We start from the raw sequence: 16703 nt of genomic DNA, 5'->3' as shown, positions 1-16703 counted from the left end.
CCCCCCGCCTCCCCCGGATTCCGCGCCCGGGACCCGCACCTCGGAAGCGCGCAGGGGTCGGGCGGGCGGGATCGGGTCCAGCCGCCACCCGCACTGCAGTGGCCACACACGCGCTCACGCAGGCAGCGGGATCCATGCAAGCTGGGCGCCCGAGGCTCTGAGCCCACGGGCGCCGGGGCTCCCCGAGAGCCCCTCCTTCGAGCTTGCCCACCCTTCAGTGCCAGCTGCAATCCTGCGGCACCCGGCGGGGAGGGGAGGAGGCCGCTGCAGAAGCTCCGTCGTCTCCGGCTCGCCTCTCTCGGGCCCCAGCGGCAGGAGAGGGCAGCGCCCAGAGCTGCTGCGCCAAAAAGGGCAATGAGAGCCGGTCCGGCCCCCGCCCGGCGCACGGGCCGCTTCCCACCGCTCCGATCCAAGGCTCCTGCCTTCCCCATCCATAAAAGGAGGGGGAGTGAGTCTCTGCGGAGAGGCGGGGCGGGTTGAGGGGCGCGTCTAGGGCACTCACCTGACGGCTGCCACGCGCCCCCGCCCCAGAGCCAAAGCCTGGGACGCCTGATAGAGGAACTTGCACTCATGTCGAGGTGGAAGAGAGGCCCGAATCGGGAAGGGGGCGGCTGCCTGAGCCAGTGCCACCTTGACACCCCGCACCCGCCAGGTCCCTACTCCCTGGCGGAAGGCCCAGCCTCGCCCTGAACCGGGAACTGAGGGGGTGGACGGAAAGGAAGGAAGGAAGGAAGGAAGGAAGGAAGGAAGGAAGGAAGGAAGGAAGGAAGGAAGGAAGGAAAGAAGGAAAGAAGCCATGGGTGCGGAACTCTTGGGTTCCGTCTTGGGATTCGATGGAGCGGGAGCATAAAGCGCCGCCTCCGGCCAGGCCTTACACAGACAGGGTTGCGAGGAGGCAACCCGTGGACAGAGGTCTGAGCAAGGCTGGACGGTTCCCCCACTGCAAAAGAGAGATTCCGGGTGGGATTGGATCCAGACGGCAAGCCCCACTCGGCCATTAATCAGGGCTAAGGAGATGTGTACCTTGGGGAACCCTAAACTAGACAGTCTAGGGCTCTGGAGACCAGGAGGTGCACATGGGTGGGGGTGGGGTACGGCCGAGAATCCCGCCCGTCCAGTCCACTAACTTATTCTGTGAATTAACCCGAGCCCCCTGCCGCGCCCAAGCTCCCGGAGCCCTCCAGACAAAGGCGCAGCGGGGCCAGAGCCTTTCATCCTAGCTCTGCTGGTTCCCGCATTTCAAAGACCGAGTTGGGAGGGCACTTCGAGGGTCGCTCACCTCCCCCCAAATACCTGGAAAGTGGAGCCTCCCTTCGGATAGCTAGGGGCCGAAGGCTATTCTGTGGCCTTCAGGTCTTCCTTTTACCCGAAGCCCCACACGCCACGCCCCTGCCTATCACCTCGGGGTGGTCAGGAGGAAGAGGAACACCCCCCCATCCGCCCCCCCGCCGAACGAGGGAAATGGAAACATTAAGAAGCGCCCCACCTCTAGGTCCTCGAAAGCCAGGCCTTGTCGTCCAGGTGGAAGCTTCTTCGGCTTTGGAGAGAGAGACCCGCTGGATGGTTTCTGAAGGCAACCACCAGGACCTAGCTGGACCTGGGTCGAGACCCTCACCTTCTTATCCCAGGAGTACTGCGCATCCTGTCCCTCCGAGCTCTCGGACTCCTCTCCTGCAGAGGGGACCCGAGGCCGCGTCTTTCCAATTCGAGGACCAGGTGTGACAGTGGATGTGGGAATTCAGGAGGAAGATAGGGTTGCATTGCGGAGGGGATGCAACGCCCGTCCGGCCACCACCCCCGCATGGAGGCCGCGGGTTCCTGGAGACCCGGCCTAGACCGGTGGTTTTCTCTCCTCCCTTTACACTCCTGGAGCAGCAGGGGCGCCCGGCTGGAAATCAGAGCAGGGCAGGAGGAAATCTGGGGGCGCAGGAGGGGGCGCCTGGGGCAGGAGCCTGGGGCCAGAGTGAGGCAAGGTCTGGCTACATCGTCCCGGACACAAGAGCTGCGGGGAGCCGGGCGCAGGCACAGCTCTAATCGCCGACCGCTATTAAAAATAAAACCGCGACCTGTCGTCATAGCGACCACAACAACAGAGGCAGCGCGAGGGTGGTAAGAACTTGTGCAGCCAGGCTGCCAGCCGCCTGGGGGGAGTGGGGCACGCGCGCCCTGGAGCACACCGGGTTCTCTGCTTTGGAGCAGGGACCCCCTACCCCGCCACGATGCTGCGCCCAGAGGTCTTCGGAAGGCACTGGAAGAGATGATCGCCTGGTCTCAGAGAACTGGGATTGGCTAAGCCAAGTGCTCAAAGTCCTAGGAGAACCAGACCACTACAGACCTCTCTCTGCCTCTGTACCTCTTGCGACCCGCGGCTCACTCTCCAGGTCTTATTTTAGCCCCCGAAGATAGACCTACGTGAGGGGGTGGAGTTGAGGTGCCAGGCCTGGGGGTGGAGGGGACAGAGATCCTAGCTGGCAGGGTTGCACGTTGTGCGCGCGGGGCACAGCACCTGTCCCACTCGCGCCGTCGGTGATCCCTGCTGGTGGGAGTGGTCACGTGCTTCCTTCTGGCTGGGATTCGAGTTTCACTTCCAGCCGCTATTAGGCAGTTCACTCGGTTCACTGCAAACATTTGATAATGAGGCTAAATATACTTTGGAGTTGGAGGAGGTGTGGGCGGCCGCTGCCCTAGCGCGTGGGTGCGGTGCTTCAGGCTCCGCAGGGCATCCCCTCCAGAGCGGCTGAGGACAACCCCGAGCCTAGTGCGGGAGAAAGACCCACACATCCCGCGAAACAATCCGATTCCAGCCAGGATCAACATCTTCTGTGGGCGACTGGAGTCAGCTGGAAAACCTCTGGAGGAAGAATCCGCAGCAGCTGGGCTCCAGGTCCGGGAGGAGGTGCTGAAGGCCTAGAAGATGCACCTGGCGGTGGCCAGGGATGTCCGGTCGCCCCCGAAGCCAATGCTTCCGGACTGTCTCAGCGCCGCGGACGCGCCCCCGACGTGCCCACGGCTCATAATTAAAAGTGTTTGGTGCCCCCAAATAGGCCGGGGGGGGCTGCGCGGCAGGGATGACTGGCTAGCATCTAAAACTTGCTGGCGGCCTCTCCACACCACCCAAGACCCTCGGTGCGCACGGAGGAGTAGGACGGCCTTGGATGGAGCTGGAGAGAGATGACCTAACTGGATTAAGAAATTGGCCCTGTAGTTCAGCGCTTTGTGAAATCCACTTTCACCCGAGACCGGCTCATCCCCGTGCAGCCAGCGCCCTTCAGCTGCCCGGCACTGGCAGGTGCTCAATTATTCCTGTCGTTACTATTCATTAGTAGCCAGGACTAATGCTGAGCCTTCCCACTGCGCCAGGTTCTTTCCCTGTAAAATCCATTTCACATTCACACAGCCACCTCCAGGGAGAGGGGTTTTATTCCTCCTCCCATTCTATGAGGACAGGTGAGACTGAGTACCCAAGGACTCTGTGCCCCATCCCTTGGGAGCCTCGAGAAGACATAAAACCAGAATGGCCCAGGTGACATTTGTACTAGGCAAGAATGTGAAGGCAATAGATAGGAATGGCTGATCCCAGGACTGGAGCCACACCGACTGGACACCAGCACCACCCCTAAAAAAGAGGAGGCTGTCCAAATCCCCTCCACTCTGTTGTCTGACCTTGGTCTTGGTGTCATTTGCCTTGAACTCAGGTGGTCTGTGCTGCACGTGGTCCCGGAGCCACCAGCTCCCAGAAGCCCAGGAGCCTCTGTCTATGCAGGCCAGCCATCCCCAGCCCCAGGTATCCAGGCACTGCCCAGTGCCAGAGCCATCCCAGAACAATTTGTAATGTAGAAACACCAGTTTCTCTTTATCTCTGGGCAAGGCTTTCTTGGTTCTGGGCAATTAACCCAGATGGAGCCTCAGCCATGTGGGCTCTGGCCCTTGAAGATCAAGAGTACCTAAGCACAAGTCTTAATTAAGTCATTATCTTGCCCCCCTCCCTTCTCTGGGGTAAGGATCGGGCCTTTCCAGTTCAGGTTCCCAGAAAGGAAGATAAGTCTGTGTTGGGGTGGGAAGCCACGTCTGGGTTGCTTTCTACTCCCTGTTAAGTACTTTTATTTTCACTTTTAAATATCAAGGCAACCTGGTCTACATAGAGAGTTCTAGGACAGGTAGGGCTACAGGGAGACCTCTTGTCAAAAAAAAAAAAAAAAAGTAGACAAAGCCACGATAGACTTGTGAATATTTTGTCAATGAAGACCTATGTAAAGAGGTATACAATGGCTTTGTGGGCTAGAGAGATGACTCAGCAATTAAGAGCACTGGTTGCTCTTACAGAGGACCCAAGTTTGGTTCCCAGCACCCACATGGTGGCTAAAAATTTTCTGAAACTCCAGTTCCAGGGGATCCGACGCCCTCTTCTGGCCTCTGTGGGTATTATATGACATGGGTGCACTTACATGCATACAGACAAAACACTCATACACATAAAATAAAAATAAATAACAGATATATCGTAACTTTTGAATGGGAAAGCCTAGGAACTGGGAATAGAGCACAGTTGGTAAAGTGCATGCTTACCAAACACAAGGCCAAGGCCCTGGGCTCCATTCCCAGCACCATAGTGTGTTTGGATTTGGTGGTGCACACCTTTAGTCCCAGCACTCAGGAGGCAGAGGCAGGAAGATCTTTGTGAGTTCAAGGCCAGCCTGGTCTACATAGTGAATTCCAGGCCAGCTGGGGCTACAGGGAGACCTCAAAGTGACCAAAAAAAAAAAAAAAAAAACCCACCCCATGTGTGGTGGCATATTCCTGTAATCCCACACTCTAGAGGCAGGAAATCAGGAGTTCAAGGTGGTCCTTTGGCTACCTAATGAGTTCAAGGCCAGCCTGGGTTACAGGAGATCTTGTCTCAGAGAGAGGGTGGGTAGTGGAGAATTGATTAGAGGAAGCTCAACTGGGCATGGTGATACATGACTGTAACCTGAGCATTCAGGAGACATAAGGATTGCCTCAAGTTTCAAAGCCAGCCTGGGCTACATAGTAAGACCTTGTCTCAAAAACAAAGCGAAAAATTAAGAACCAAAGAAAGAATAGGGTCTGTCCTGGTCAGGAGCCCCAGCCACAAGTGGCCACCAAGCATTTCAGTGTGGCTAGTCAGAACTATGCTACCTGGAAAACATGCAAGTTAAAAAAAAAAAGAAAAGAAAAGAAAAAACGGAGTACAAGGTGGAATCTAGAGTAAAACTTAGTCTTTTTTTTTTTTTTTTTTTGAGACAGCGTCTCCCTGTAACCCCAGCTGTCCTGGAACTCACTATGTAGACCAGGCTGGCCTTGAGCTCACAGAGATCCGCCTGCCTCTGCCTCCCGAGTGTTGGGACTACAGGTGTGCACCACCACGCCCAGCTGAAAACTTAGTCACTTTTATGCAAACTGTGGGTTGTAATGATAATATTTCCCACGAGCGATGTTAAACAATATGGTTGTAATTTACCCATTTATTTTTTCTTCTCTTAATTATGACATGTAGAAGTCAGGCCTGGTGTTAGCACAAGCTAGTCATCTCAGAACTCAGGAGGCTGGATTAGGAGGATCACAAGTTCCAGGTCAGCCTGGGCTATACAGCAAAACCCTCTGGGAGGTGTGGGGGGGCAGAGAGAGAGAGAGAAACATCTGGAGCCTCTTTGTGGCTTATGCCTATAATTCCAGCAGTTGAGGCAGAGGCGGAGGCAGGAGAACTGGGAGTTCTAGGCCAGCCTGGGCTACATAGTGAGTTTCAGGGCTACAGCAGAAGACCTTGTCTCAAAAATGAAAGAAAGAAAAAAACAAAAAATCCCCCAAATGGGGGAGGGGCCTGTGGCTCACCTGTTTCCTCCTGGTGCTACAGCCAATGGGGAAGGAGCCTGGCTAGAGAGCATGGCCTCTAGCATGACCAAACCTAGGCTCAGCTCCCACCCACACTGCCTCCCCCTTCTAAAGCAGGCTGCTGTATAGCTCTGAGCAAGCAAGCTGTTTGGCCTCTCAGAGGCTCAAGTTGGCTTCCTCCTCTTGTAACAGTCAGTTCCCAAGGTGGCCTTCAGATACGTCTGTTCAACAAGTGTGTGCCAGGCATCTGGGTAAACATGGGAGGGATGGACGTGCACATGCATTGTTGAGCCCACTGTCTGTAGGAAGCAATAAACCAAGCAGCAAGTGGCTGTCACTTCAGGTGGCTGGGGAGGAAGGTTCAATAGAAGAACCAGGCTAAGAATTCCAGACCCAGATAACAACAGCAAGTGGTAAGGGCCTGGGGCAGGAACCAGCTTGACAGGTCAGTTGGATAGAAGGGAGACAGGTCAGAGGCAGCCTGTGGGTTGACCCCAGGGCCTTTAAGGCCAATAGAAGGAATTTGGATCTTTTTTTTCTTTTGGTTTATTGATACAGGATCTGGCCTCAAATCCAGAATCTTCTTGCCTTAGCCTCCTGAGTGCTGGGATAACAGGCCTGCGCCTCCACTCTGCTGAATTGTGTTCTAGGGAAAATGAAGCCATCGAGGGGAACACGGAGTATAGTGACATCAAGGGAACAGCCATTGTCCCTGAAGATTCCTGCAGAGTGAACCAGGGCTGTGATAGCCTTGCAAGTGTGCTCAGATGCTCAGAGCTGGTGCTGGACCATAGTGGAGCTGGCTAGGTGCCCCCCTCATCAGACAGACCAAAGCAGCTCACAGCAGGTCCCCCTCCACACCACCAGCTGCTTCCACCTCACAAGCACTCCCCTGGGAGTATGTACCAGGGTCTAAGGTGGAAGCTGCAGCCCTGTCAGAGCAAGGTTCCCTGTTATGTGATATAACAGCCCTCGGATTCCATCAGTGCACAGACGACCCAAACCCGGGCAGAAGGAGTGGTTGGTGTTTCACAAAGGCCCCTCTTGCGTATTGGTGAACAGACCCTAGGAAGAGAAAGACTGTTTTCAGGGACAGTGTGGTCTATCGAAAGTGGTAACCAGGCTCCACATCCACAGGGTTCCAGTGGGGACATGCGAAGACCCACTCAGGCCCACCCTGGTCTGGCCCTTAAGGCAGCAAGCAACAACAGGGAAGCGAGTCACATCAGCCCTCTGCTCCTTCCAGCCCTCCAAGATAGCAGGCAGCTCAGAGCAGGCTGGAAACCACCTGAAGTGCTGGCTTGTTCCAGTGACAGGAATCAATACCAGGTCTCCAGGGTGCGCTGATGGTGTGGCCTCCATACACCCTTGAGAGCCTCAAGAACTTGGGTAGAAGGGCCTGATGTCTGTTGAGAGGGCTAAGAGAGAGGTAGAGGTGATGCAGGAAGGAAGGATGGAGTTCAGGAGGGGGTATTGGTGGATAGGTGGATACACAGGTATATAGATTATAGACACTGTTAGATGATAGATATATACATACATAACAGACACAGTAGATGATAGTAAATTATTAAATGACAGGTAGATGATAGAGGACAGATGCTAGATAAAAGATAGACAGATGATAGTAAGTAGGTGGTAGATAGATGATTATAGATAATGCATAAGTAGATGCTAGGTAGATAGATACAAGATAGGTAGGAGCTGGAGAGATCGCTCAATGGCTAAGACCACTGGCTGCTCTTGCAGAAGACCTGGGTTCCATTCCTTGCATCCACATGGCAGCTAACAACCATCTGTAATTCCAGTTCCAGAGGATCTGATGCCCTCTTCTGATCTCCATGGGCAATACAAGATGTGGGTGTACTTACATACATGCAGGCACAACAATCACATAAATAAAAATTAATTAATTAATTAAAGATAGGTAGGTAGATAGAAAGTGGATAGATAGATGATGGATAACAGATAGATAATAAATAGGTGGTAGATAGATGATTGATAGATAATACATAAATAGATGGTAGATAAAAGATAGGTAGAAGATAAGCATATAGAAATATGATAAATGATTAATTAATAGATTTATGATAGATAAATACATGATAGATACCTACACAGGAAACAGGAAGAAGATGATCGATATATAGGTGATTGGTAGATAGGTAGCTAGATGATAAATTGATAGAGGACAGACATATATAGATAGTATAGGTATGTAGGCAATGGATAAACTGAGGTTAAAGGGTTAAAGTTGCACTATTTTTCATTTTCCTGCTTTTTCTTCTTCTTATTGTTGTTTTTTTTTTTTTTTTTGAGGTGGTGTTTTCTTGTAGGCCCAGATGGCCTAGAACTCACTATGTAGAGCAGGCTGACCTCGATCTCACAGAGATCCACCTGCATGTGCCTCCTGAGTGCTGAGATTAAAGGTATGTGACACCACACCTGACCTTGTTTTCTTTTTTGAGACAGGGTCTCAAGTAGCCCAGGCTGACCCTCAACTCCTGATCCTCTTGTCTTCACCGGCCAAGTGCTGGGATCAGCCACAATGACCAGTTTATGCCCTGCAGGAGATGGACCCCAGGGCTTCGTTCCTGGTAGGCAAGCACTCTGCCAATAGAGCCCTAGCCCTTGTTCTTCTGTTCTTTTCTGTAAAGCTGAAAGGTTTCACAATAAAAAGAGGTGATCAGATGATTCCTACGTCCTTGTTTATCAGGGAGTCTCCTGGGAGGACAGGAGCTTCCAGAATATGGAAAGCTCAGTCACCAGCCACTGGCTAACAAGACAGCATAGGGTTACAGTTTTTAGGTTAAAAGAAAACCTCAGTGAGTGAGTGGCACAGGCCTGCAGTTCTATACTCAGAAGGATTTTGGAGTGTTAGAGGCCAGCCTGGGTTACTTTGTCTCAAGGAAGAGGAGGAGGAAGAAGAAAAAGAACAAGGGCTAGGTGGGGTTGCACTTGAAAGGCAGAGGCAGGTGGATCTTTGTGAGTTCAAGGTCATCCTGGTCTACATAGTGAGTTCCAGGCCAACTGGGGCTACAGAGAAAGACCCTACAACAACAACAACAACTGGACTCCACAGCACACTGTCAGATACCCAGGAGAAATCTAACAGCCTGAACAGCCGAATCCTTCAGCCCCCTGTTGCAATAGCCTTGCAGAGTTCCTCTGTGTTTCATCTGCATGTGTATCATATCAGTCAGACTCAGTACATGTCCAGGCTACATACATGCTAGGCCAGCCCTCTACCACTGAGCCACATCCCAGCCCCTCACTGGGGTTTTCTAGGCAGGTGCTCTCCTACTATGCCCTAGTTCCAGCCCCTCACTGGAGAATTTTTGGCAGCTGCTCTCCAGCTGAGCCACACCCCCACCCCCTAACTATGGGATTCTAGGCAGGTGTTCTACCATCTCTCTTTTTACTTTTTATTTTATTCTTACTTATTTATTTTAATTTTTTGAGACAGGGTCTCTCTGTAGCCCCAGCTGGCCTGGAACTTGCTATGTAGACCAGGCTGTCCTCAGTCTCATAGAGGCCTGCCTTCCTCCACCTCCTGAGGGCTGAGAATAAAGGTGTGCACCACCACACCCAACTCTTTATACTTTTTAATTGGAGACATGATCTCATTAAATTGCCTGGGCTGGCTTAGGACTTACTCTGTAGCCCACGCTAGCCTTTAATTTGCCACCCTTCTGCCTCAGCCTCCAGAGTAGCTAGAATGAGTAGCACTTTTGATGGTAGCCAGATTTTCTTTCTTTCTTTCTTCTTTTCTTTCTTTCTCTCTCTCTCTCTCTTTCTTTCTTTCTTTCTTTTGTGTGTAGGTGTGGGTGTGTGTACATGTGTGCACATGCAAGGAGAGGTGAACCTCAGGTGTTGTTCCTCAGGAGGCATCCACCTTTTTTTATTGAAACAGGGTCTCATTATAGCCCTAGCTAGCCTGGAACTAGCTATGTAGACCAGACTGGCCTTGAACTCACAAAGATCCAGCTACATCTGGCTTTTGAGTGCTGGGATTAAAGGTGTTTGCCACCACATCCAACTTCGTTATCTAGATTTTATAAAGCATTTATGTCCTGGTTCATGTAGAGGAAGCCTCACTACTGGGGACAGACCAGCATGTAGAGGGTGTGTTGCCTGGGACAAGGGGAGCAGGTGGGAGCACAGGCAGGTGGGAGTAGCTGAGATGGGGAGCATGGAGAAGAAGCTGCTCTGCCCAACAATCAGAGCATTCGTTTCCAGAACCACCGTGGCCCTGTGATCCAACACCTGGGCACTAGCCTAGGAAAGCGACCCAAATATGGAAAAAGGTCCTTTTCTCAGAAGGTCTGATGTAGCACAATTTAAAATAGCCAAGCCAGGTGTGGTGGTACAAGCCTGTAGTCTCAGCACTCAGGAGACCAAGGCAGAATTCAAGTTCCTGGTCCCAGTCTGGACTACAAAGTGAGATCCTATCTCAAGAAAATAATATATAAATAATTAAATTGAATGATGCTGCACAGAGGTAGCCATATTTCCAGCTCCACATCTTGTTTACCTGGTCATTTTTCTTCCGCCAGAGACCACAACTCCTATCTGTCCATCAGTGGTTCGGGGGTTGGGTGCAGTCCTGGCACACATTCCCTGGAATGAGGATATCTCTATGGGGAGCTATCTGTCTGCTTTCTATCACCCACCATGTAGATGCTTTGATTTACACCTTTATTTCCCCTAATATAGGAGCGCCTCTGTGAGTGAATGTGTGTGTGTGTTTGTGTAGTGTATGTTTTTACTCATGTTTGTGCATGTACACATGCATGTAGAGGCCAGAGGCTGACATCAAATGTCTTCCACAATCATTCACCTTTTTTTTTAACATTTATTTATTGTGTGTATGAGTGTGTGAACATGTGCACAGCGCACATGGAGGTCAGAGGAGTACTTGTGGAAGTCAGTTCTCTCCTCCCACTGTGAGTTCTGGGAATCAAACCTAAGTCATCAGGTTTGTGTGGCAAGCACGCTTGCCCACTGAGCCATCTACCTGCTACCCACCTTATCTTTTTGAGACAGGGTCTTTCTCTGAATCTAGCCTTCACCAATTGGCTAGACTGACTGGCCAGTGAGATCCTGGATGCTCCTGTTGCTCCTGCTCCCCAGAGCCAGGGTTACAGGCTTGGGCCATCTCACCTGGCTTTTTAGGTGAGTACTGAAGATCAGTCCTCACCCTTGGGTGGCAGGGGCTTTGCTGACTGAGGCATCTCCCAAGCTCTCAGAACACCTATTTTCACAGCCATTTTCCCCAGCTCCCAGCCTCACTGCCTCTAAACTATTTCCTAGTGACTTACCTGGCTTTCTGCAGCCCCACAGGCATCAGCAGCCTGCCGAATGAAGCTTCAGACTGGCCTCTGCTGACACTGGGACATGTAGACCTCAGTTTTTCATCTGGGAAGCCTTGTGTCCATGGTTGGCAAGGAGGAAAATACAAGCCGGGTGTGGCGCCACACGACTTTAATCCCAGCACTCGGGAGGCAGAGATAGGCAGATCTTTGTGAGTTCCAGGCCAGCCTGGTCTACATAAGCGAGTTCCAGGACAGGTGGGGCTACAGGGAGACCTTGCCTCAAAAAGACCAAAAAGAAGGAGGAAGAGGAGGAGGCAGGGAGGAGGGGAGGGGGAGGAGGGAAAGGATGGGGAGGAGGGGGAGGGGGAGGAGGAGGAAGAGGAGGAGAAGAGGAAGAGGAGGAAGAGGAGGAGGAGGAGGGAAATACAAATCTGATTATAAAGCTCCAGTCCCCCATTGCTCCTGGGCTGTATCCTCTGTCTCTGGGCTGCACCCCAACCCTGGACCGCACCCTCTATACTTGGGCTTCGTCTCCTGCCTCTGGGCTGACCCTGCCCTCCACATGCACACACACACACACACACACACACACACGCACACGCACACGCACACACACGCACGCACACAGAGATACATACACAATAATAAATACATAAAAATCTTTAAAAAGAAAAGGAACAAAGGAAGAGAGAGACATTCGCATGGCTCCCTGTCATTTCCTTATCTGTGACAGTTTCCATCCCCATCTTGTCTATGGACACCGGGATTCTGCCACCCAACACAAATCAGCCAAGGAATTAGGAGACCCTGCTGGTCCGTGGTCCATGTGATTGCTGTTCAGGCATGGCTGGATCAGGGCATTCAGCTGCACCTGCAGAGCCAGCCCCCAGCCCCATCTTTTCCCCTCAGTACAGCCTCAAAACAGTCTGGCTGTTTTACTCCCAAGGACACTGTGGCTAGGAGACGGGACAGTCCAGGGGCCAGGCCTGGTTGTTCTCCAAGGAAGACAATGCCCTCAGGTATAAGAACGCCACGGTTTGTCTCAGTTGCAGACCAGCCACCAGCCTCTCTACCCTGGCCAACTCTGTGTCCTGCTCTACCCTGGAGGGGTAACCTCTGCCCCTGCCTGCTGTTGCACTCTAGTGGATGGGGGATGGGGGCATCGTGCTTCCACTCTGAGTGACCTCGGTTATGTCTTTCTGCCTTGGAGACTCATCCTCTGCCCTGTGGACGGAGCCTCTGGCTGGACTTAGATTCTCCCTTTCCCGCCTGCTGTGGAAGCCTGGTCACCCAGGTGGCTCCTCGGCAGAGGTCAAAGTCTAGCCAGGAAATCTCACCCTTGCCCTGCTCTGGGATGGGGAGGCCCCAGCATCCCTGTGGCAGCCGCCTCCCTCTGGAGGGACAACGCAGCCATTTGAGCCACAAGGATTACCTTCCTGAAACACCAGCAGCCTCATCAATAAGTGCCTACTTGGTCCCAAGTGTACCACATGAGAGAAGGCTCAGGCAAGGACAGGCAGCCATTCTGCCACCTGCTGGCTGTGCATCCCTCCACCTGTTGCTTCATCTCTCTGAGTCTCACTGGCATCAATGATGATAAGAGGGTAATAAGGCTGAAATAACTGCTAATTAGGGCTGCCTCCTGAGTGCTGGTAAGGGTCCAAATGCAGCAGCGGGCATTGAGACTGCCCAGTGTCAGAGAAGGCAGAATGCCATGGCAGTATGGACAGCCCTAGTAGCTATCATGCAGCAGGCCTCAATGAACAGAAGCGGCTCCAACTGAGGCAGAGAGGCAGAGTGGGTGACAGAAGTTCTTGATGGAGTCACAGTAGAGTAGCCCTGTCCATCACCAAACACAGTCTGTGGAGTTGAGTGACACCGAGTAGTCCTGGAGGAGTCCAGGCAGGTGTTCCTACCACTGAGCCACACCCCAGCCCCTCACTGGGGGATTCTAAACAGGTGCTCTACCACTGAGCCACACCCCAGCCCCTCACTGGGGGATTCTAGGCAGGTGCCCTACCACTGAGCTACATTTCCAACCCCTCACTGGGGGCTTCTAGGAAGATTCTCTATAACTGAGCTACAACCAGAGCCCAGTTTTTTACTTTTTATGTTGAAATAAGGTCTCATTGTTCAGGCTGATCTTGAACTCACCCAAGCAGCTACAAATCCTCCTGCCTCAGCCTCCTGAGCAGCTGAAATGACAGGCTCCTGTCATCAGGCCAGGTTGAACCTGTGTTTGTTTGTTTGGTTGGTTGGTTGCTTGCTTGCTTCGTTGCTTGGTTAGTTAGTTGGTTGGGTTTTGAGATAGGATCTCACTATGTAGTCCTGGCTGGCCTGGAACTCTTTATGTAGACCAGGCTGGCCTTGAACTCACAGAGATCCACCTGCCTCTGGCTCTTGAGTGTTGGGATTAAAGATATGTGCCACCACACCCGACTTGAGCCTTGGCTTTTAATGATGAATTTTTAACATCATATTCCAGGGGACAGAGAATCCACCAGCCAATGGTTTCAGGAGGTCTGGGTGTGAAATTAAATGCCAGGCTAAAGTCCCCAGGTCAGCCCACCAAAATGTCTACACATCAGAATACTTAGACCCATGTGATTCTAGCTTGTTCCATGGGCACATCCTATGGGCACCCCAGCCCTCAGTTTCCCAGAAATGATGGCACTGTCTTAGGTCAATTCTGTAACCACACAACAAAATGCCTTGAAACTCAGAGGCTCAAATAACAAGGATTTATGACTTCAGGGTCCCTGCAACTCTGAATCTAGGATACCTTAGGTAGCCTCACAGAAAGCTTGAGTCCACACAATCGGGAGCTGGAGAGGCCGCCTGGCTTTTCAGGGCACCCTTTCCACTTGCAGGACCCAGGCTGCCCAACTAGAGCTACCCTGAACAGGCAAGACAGACCACACAAGATAGGATATGGATGGCCAGAGAAACACCCAACTGCTGACTGCTGTGAGATCCCAGAGTCATGGCCACTTGGGACCAACAGCAGGCACCCTGCCTGTCCTCCCTAGAATTTCTAGGGGCCTGTAAACCAAGAGGGCCTCACTAGAGGGCTTGCTGCATGTCTCACGGGAAGAAGGGGGAATGACCCTATGGGTGGAGAGAATGGACACCTGAACGGAGGAAGCTCCAAGGAGGGTAAGGCTTGCTTGTCATCCTCCTAAAGGGTCTTCCTACTAGAAGACACCCATCACCCGGCTCACTGGGATCACAGGGCCCACAGTTTCTAGAGTTTGGAGCAGAGAAGGAATCCACTTGTTGAGCCTCTGAGCCTGACCCCCATTGTCAGCCTTGTCTTCTTGGCTAGCAGCCCCACCCCCAACTCCTCAGGTCAGGGTCTGCTGCTGTGATGTGGGTAAGACACCCATGGAGTTCCCAGGACCTAGAGTGATGGCTTTAGAGAAATCCCTCTGGGGCAGTGTTTGGTGCAGGTTAGCACAGAACACAGCTGGGGGAAAACTGCTAACCAGTTCAGGCCTCTCATTCTTAGCCTCCTCCCTTCCCTCAGGAACTCCCACCACTCACAGGCTACCTGCCAGGGCCTGCCAAGGGCAATGCAGATCACCCATCCCACCACGTCTGGCTCTGAACCACAGCAGCTGCATTCAAGTGAATGGATGAGGACCAGACAGGACTACCAACTCCTCCCCCGAAGTTTTAAGGAACCTAGGCCCAGGGGAAATTTCTAGGGGGAAATCTGAGAAGACTTCCTAGGCAGAGGTGGCTTTTGAGGCCCAGGGCAAGAGTCTCTGCTTCCCATCCTGCCCACCAGGCTTGCCTCCTCCCCTGGGAAGTCAGATCTCTGGACCTTCCAGAACAGCAGCTCAGCCTGTGCCCTCCCTGCCCTCAGGCCACAGAACTGTGTCACCAGACTGGAATGCACTTTCAATTCCCCTGCCCTCTCCTGTCCTGTCCTCCCCACACCAGGCCAGCTCATCACTTCCCCATGGTGGGGGAGGGGCCTGGAACAGGAATCTGGGAGCGCTCAGGACCTGCTGTACCCTGCGGTTAGGAGAGGGTAGGCTCCTTCAGGCCTAGCCTCTTCAGGTTCCTTCTCAGCTACCTGGGGTTCATTGAAGGGAGGTGTCTTCAGATGAGGTCCAGAGATGGGGTGTAGACTCCTAGGACCCCATCCTAGACATCAGATCTTTGAAATGTGCCCTGGGATTTCTAGTGGCTTCCCTGGAGAAGGGGTCCACCGGGGCCCTCAGCTCTGACTCTTCGTGGGAGGGCCTGCCTCCCTCTGGGGCCCACAGCAGAATTCCTTCAGTGGCTCCCAGAGCCTCCTTGGCCCATTCACTTTCAGGGTCCCTCTGAGCCACTATTGACTGGTCACTAGTTCCCTTTCCTTGGGAAGGTGGGTGTGGCCCAAAGATATCTCAGAGTCCACATGAGGAGCTCCTACAGCAGCTGCTCTTCCTCCCGTGTCCTTCCCTGCCCATTGGTTTTCAGCAAGAGAAGTGTCCTGGACAGCCCTGGACACCACCATTCATGAAGCCAGCCCCCACCTGCCACACATGCTTCTCACCTGGCCCTCAGACACCGAGAGACTGAACTGCCTATGCCAGGGCAGAATGACAGCTGGGAGGCCTCCAATTTCTTACTTGGGGTGGGCACCCTGGAGGACAGGGCACTGGCTCCAAGGGGCATCTGAGAGTAACATACCCCAGTCCTCTGACACCAGTGTCTTCAGTGTGGGTGGTCTTCACTGGTCACGTGCTCGGCTGCAGCCCTCAGAATCCTAGGCTCCTTTCTAAGGAGCTCCAGAGTCCGTTATTTTAGCACCATTGTCTGATAAACTGCTGGGCCAAGACTCTCTAGGCAGGCCACCGCCCTTTCTGCCACTCAGACCCTGACAGGGACATGAGGTGCTTGGTAACACTGTGGAGTGGGAGCTCCCCTCCTGTGGGTTTTCACCCAGCAGTTTGGTGGGTGGGTGCAGGCCACAGAGGTGGGAGGAGAGATGCGTCAAAGACAGGTGGCTGCAGGAACAAGTGTCCCTGTGCCAGGTGTGGACAGGGTGCAGAATGCTGAGCCATGGCCAGCCCACATGGTCACCACACAGCTCCTTGGGTGTCCATCACTGCCTTGTACTGCCTCCTAGTCCTGGTGTCCCCTCTGGGGACTCACAGGAGGCAGGATAGCCTTTGAGGAGGAATCTGGCTGGTCTCCAGGGGGTGGGACCCTATCATAAACAGTTTTATGGCTCCAGGGCTGGCAAAGCTGGCCAGAGCAGGCTGGGCTGGGCAGGGAAGCCCCCCCCCACCTGCTCCCAGGGGCCTCTCTGCTTCCTGATCTGAGTTCAGCACCCCTGTGTGAAATGAGCCCTACCAGGCCATTGTGAGGTTTGGTGGGACAGGGTCTCCTGGTGCCTGGTGTGGACAGGGGCGTGGGGGGAGGCAGTGAGATAAAGAAACAGAGACACAGAGACAGGCAGAAACAGAGATAAGGAAACAGAGACACAGGCAGAAAAGAGAGACAGAATGACAGAGATAGATACACAGACAGAGACAGAGATAC

General features: G+C 53.0%; 1 protein-coding gene across 4 annotated transcripts in view; it reads right to left on the bottom strand.

Moving 5' to 3' along the window:
• Nucleotides 1-2023, bottom strand: part of Pdgfa (platelet derived growth factor subunit A) — a 24453-nt gene extending 22430 nt beyond the window's left edge. The window contains exon 1 of one of the 4 annotated variants that reach the window (XR_003846837.1): nucleotides 40-448. The gene's annotated coding sequence lies outside the window, so the exon portion shown is untranslated. Of the gene's footprint in view, nucleotides 1-39; nucleotides 449-1486 lie in introns of those variants that run through there. The other 3 variants (XM_017802791.2, XM_029555179.1, XM_017802792.2) reach the window with 3 other exon arrangements.
• Between the last annotated feature and the right edge of the window lie 14680 nt (nucleotides 2024-16703).

Source organism: Nannospalax galili, unplaced genomic scaffold, assembly GCF_000622305.1.
Source record: "Nannospalax galili isolate Female #2095 unplaced genomic scaffold, S.galili_v1.0 scaffold664, whole genome shotgun sequence".
NCBI lineage: Eukaryota > Metazoa > Chordata > Mammalia > Rodentia > Spalacidae > Nannospalax > Nannospalax galili.
The sequence above is the reverse complement of the archived record's forward strand: the minus strand, read 5'-3'. Positions and strand labels throughout refer to the sequence as shown.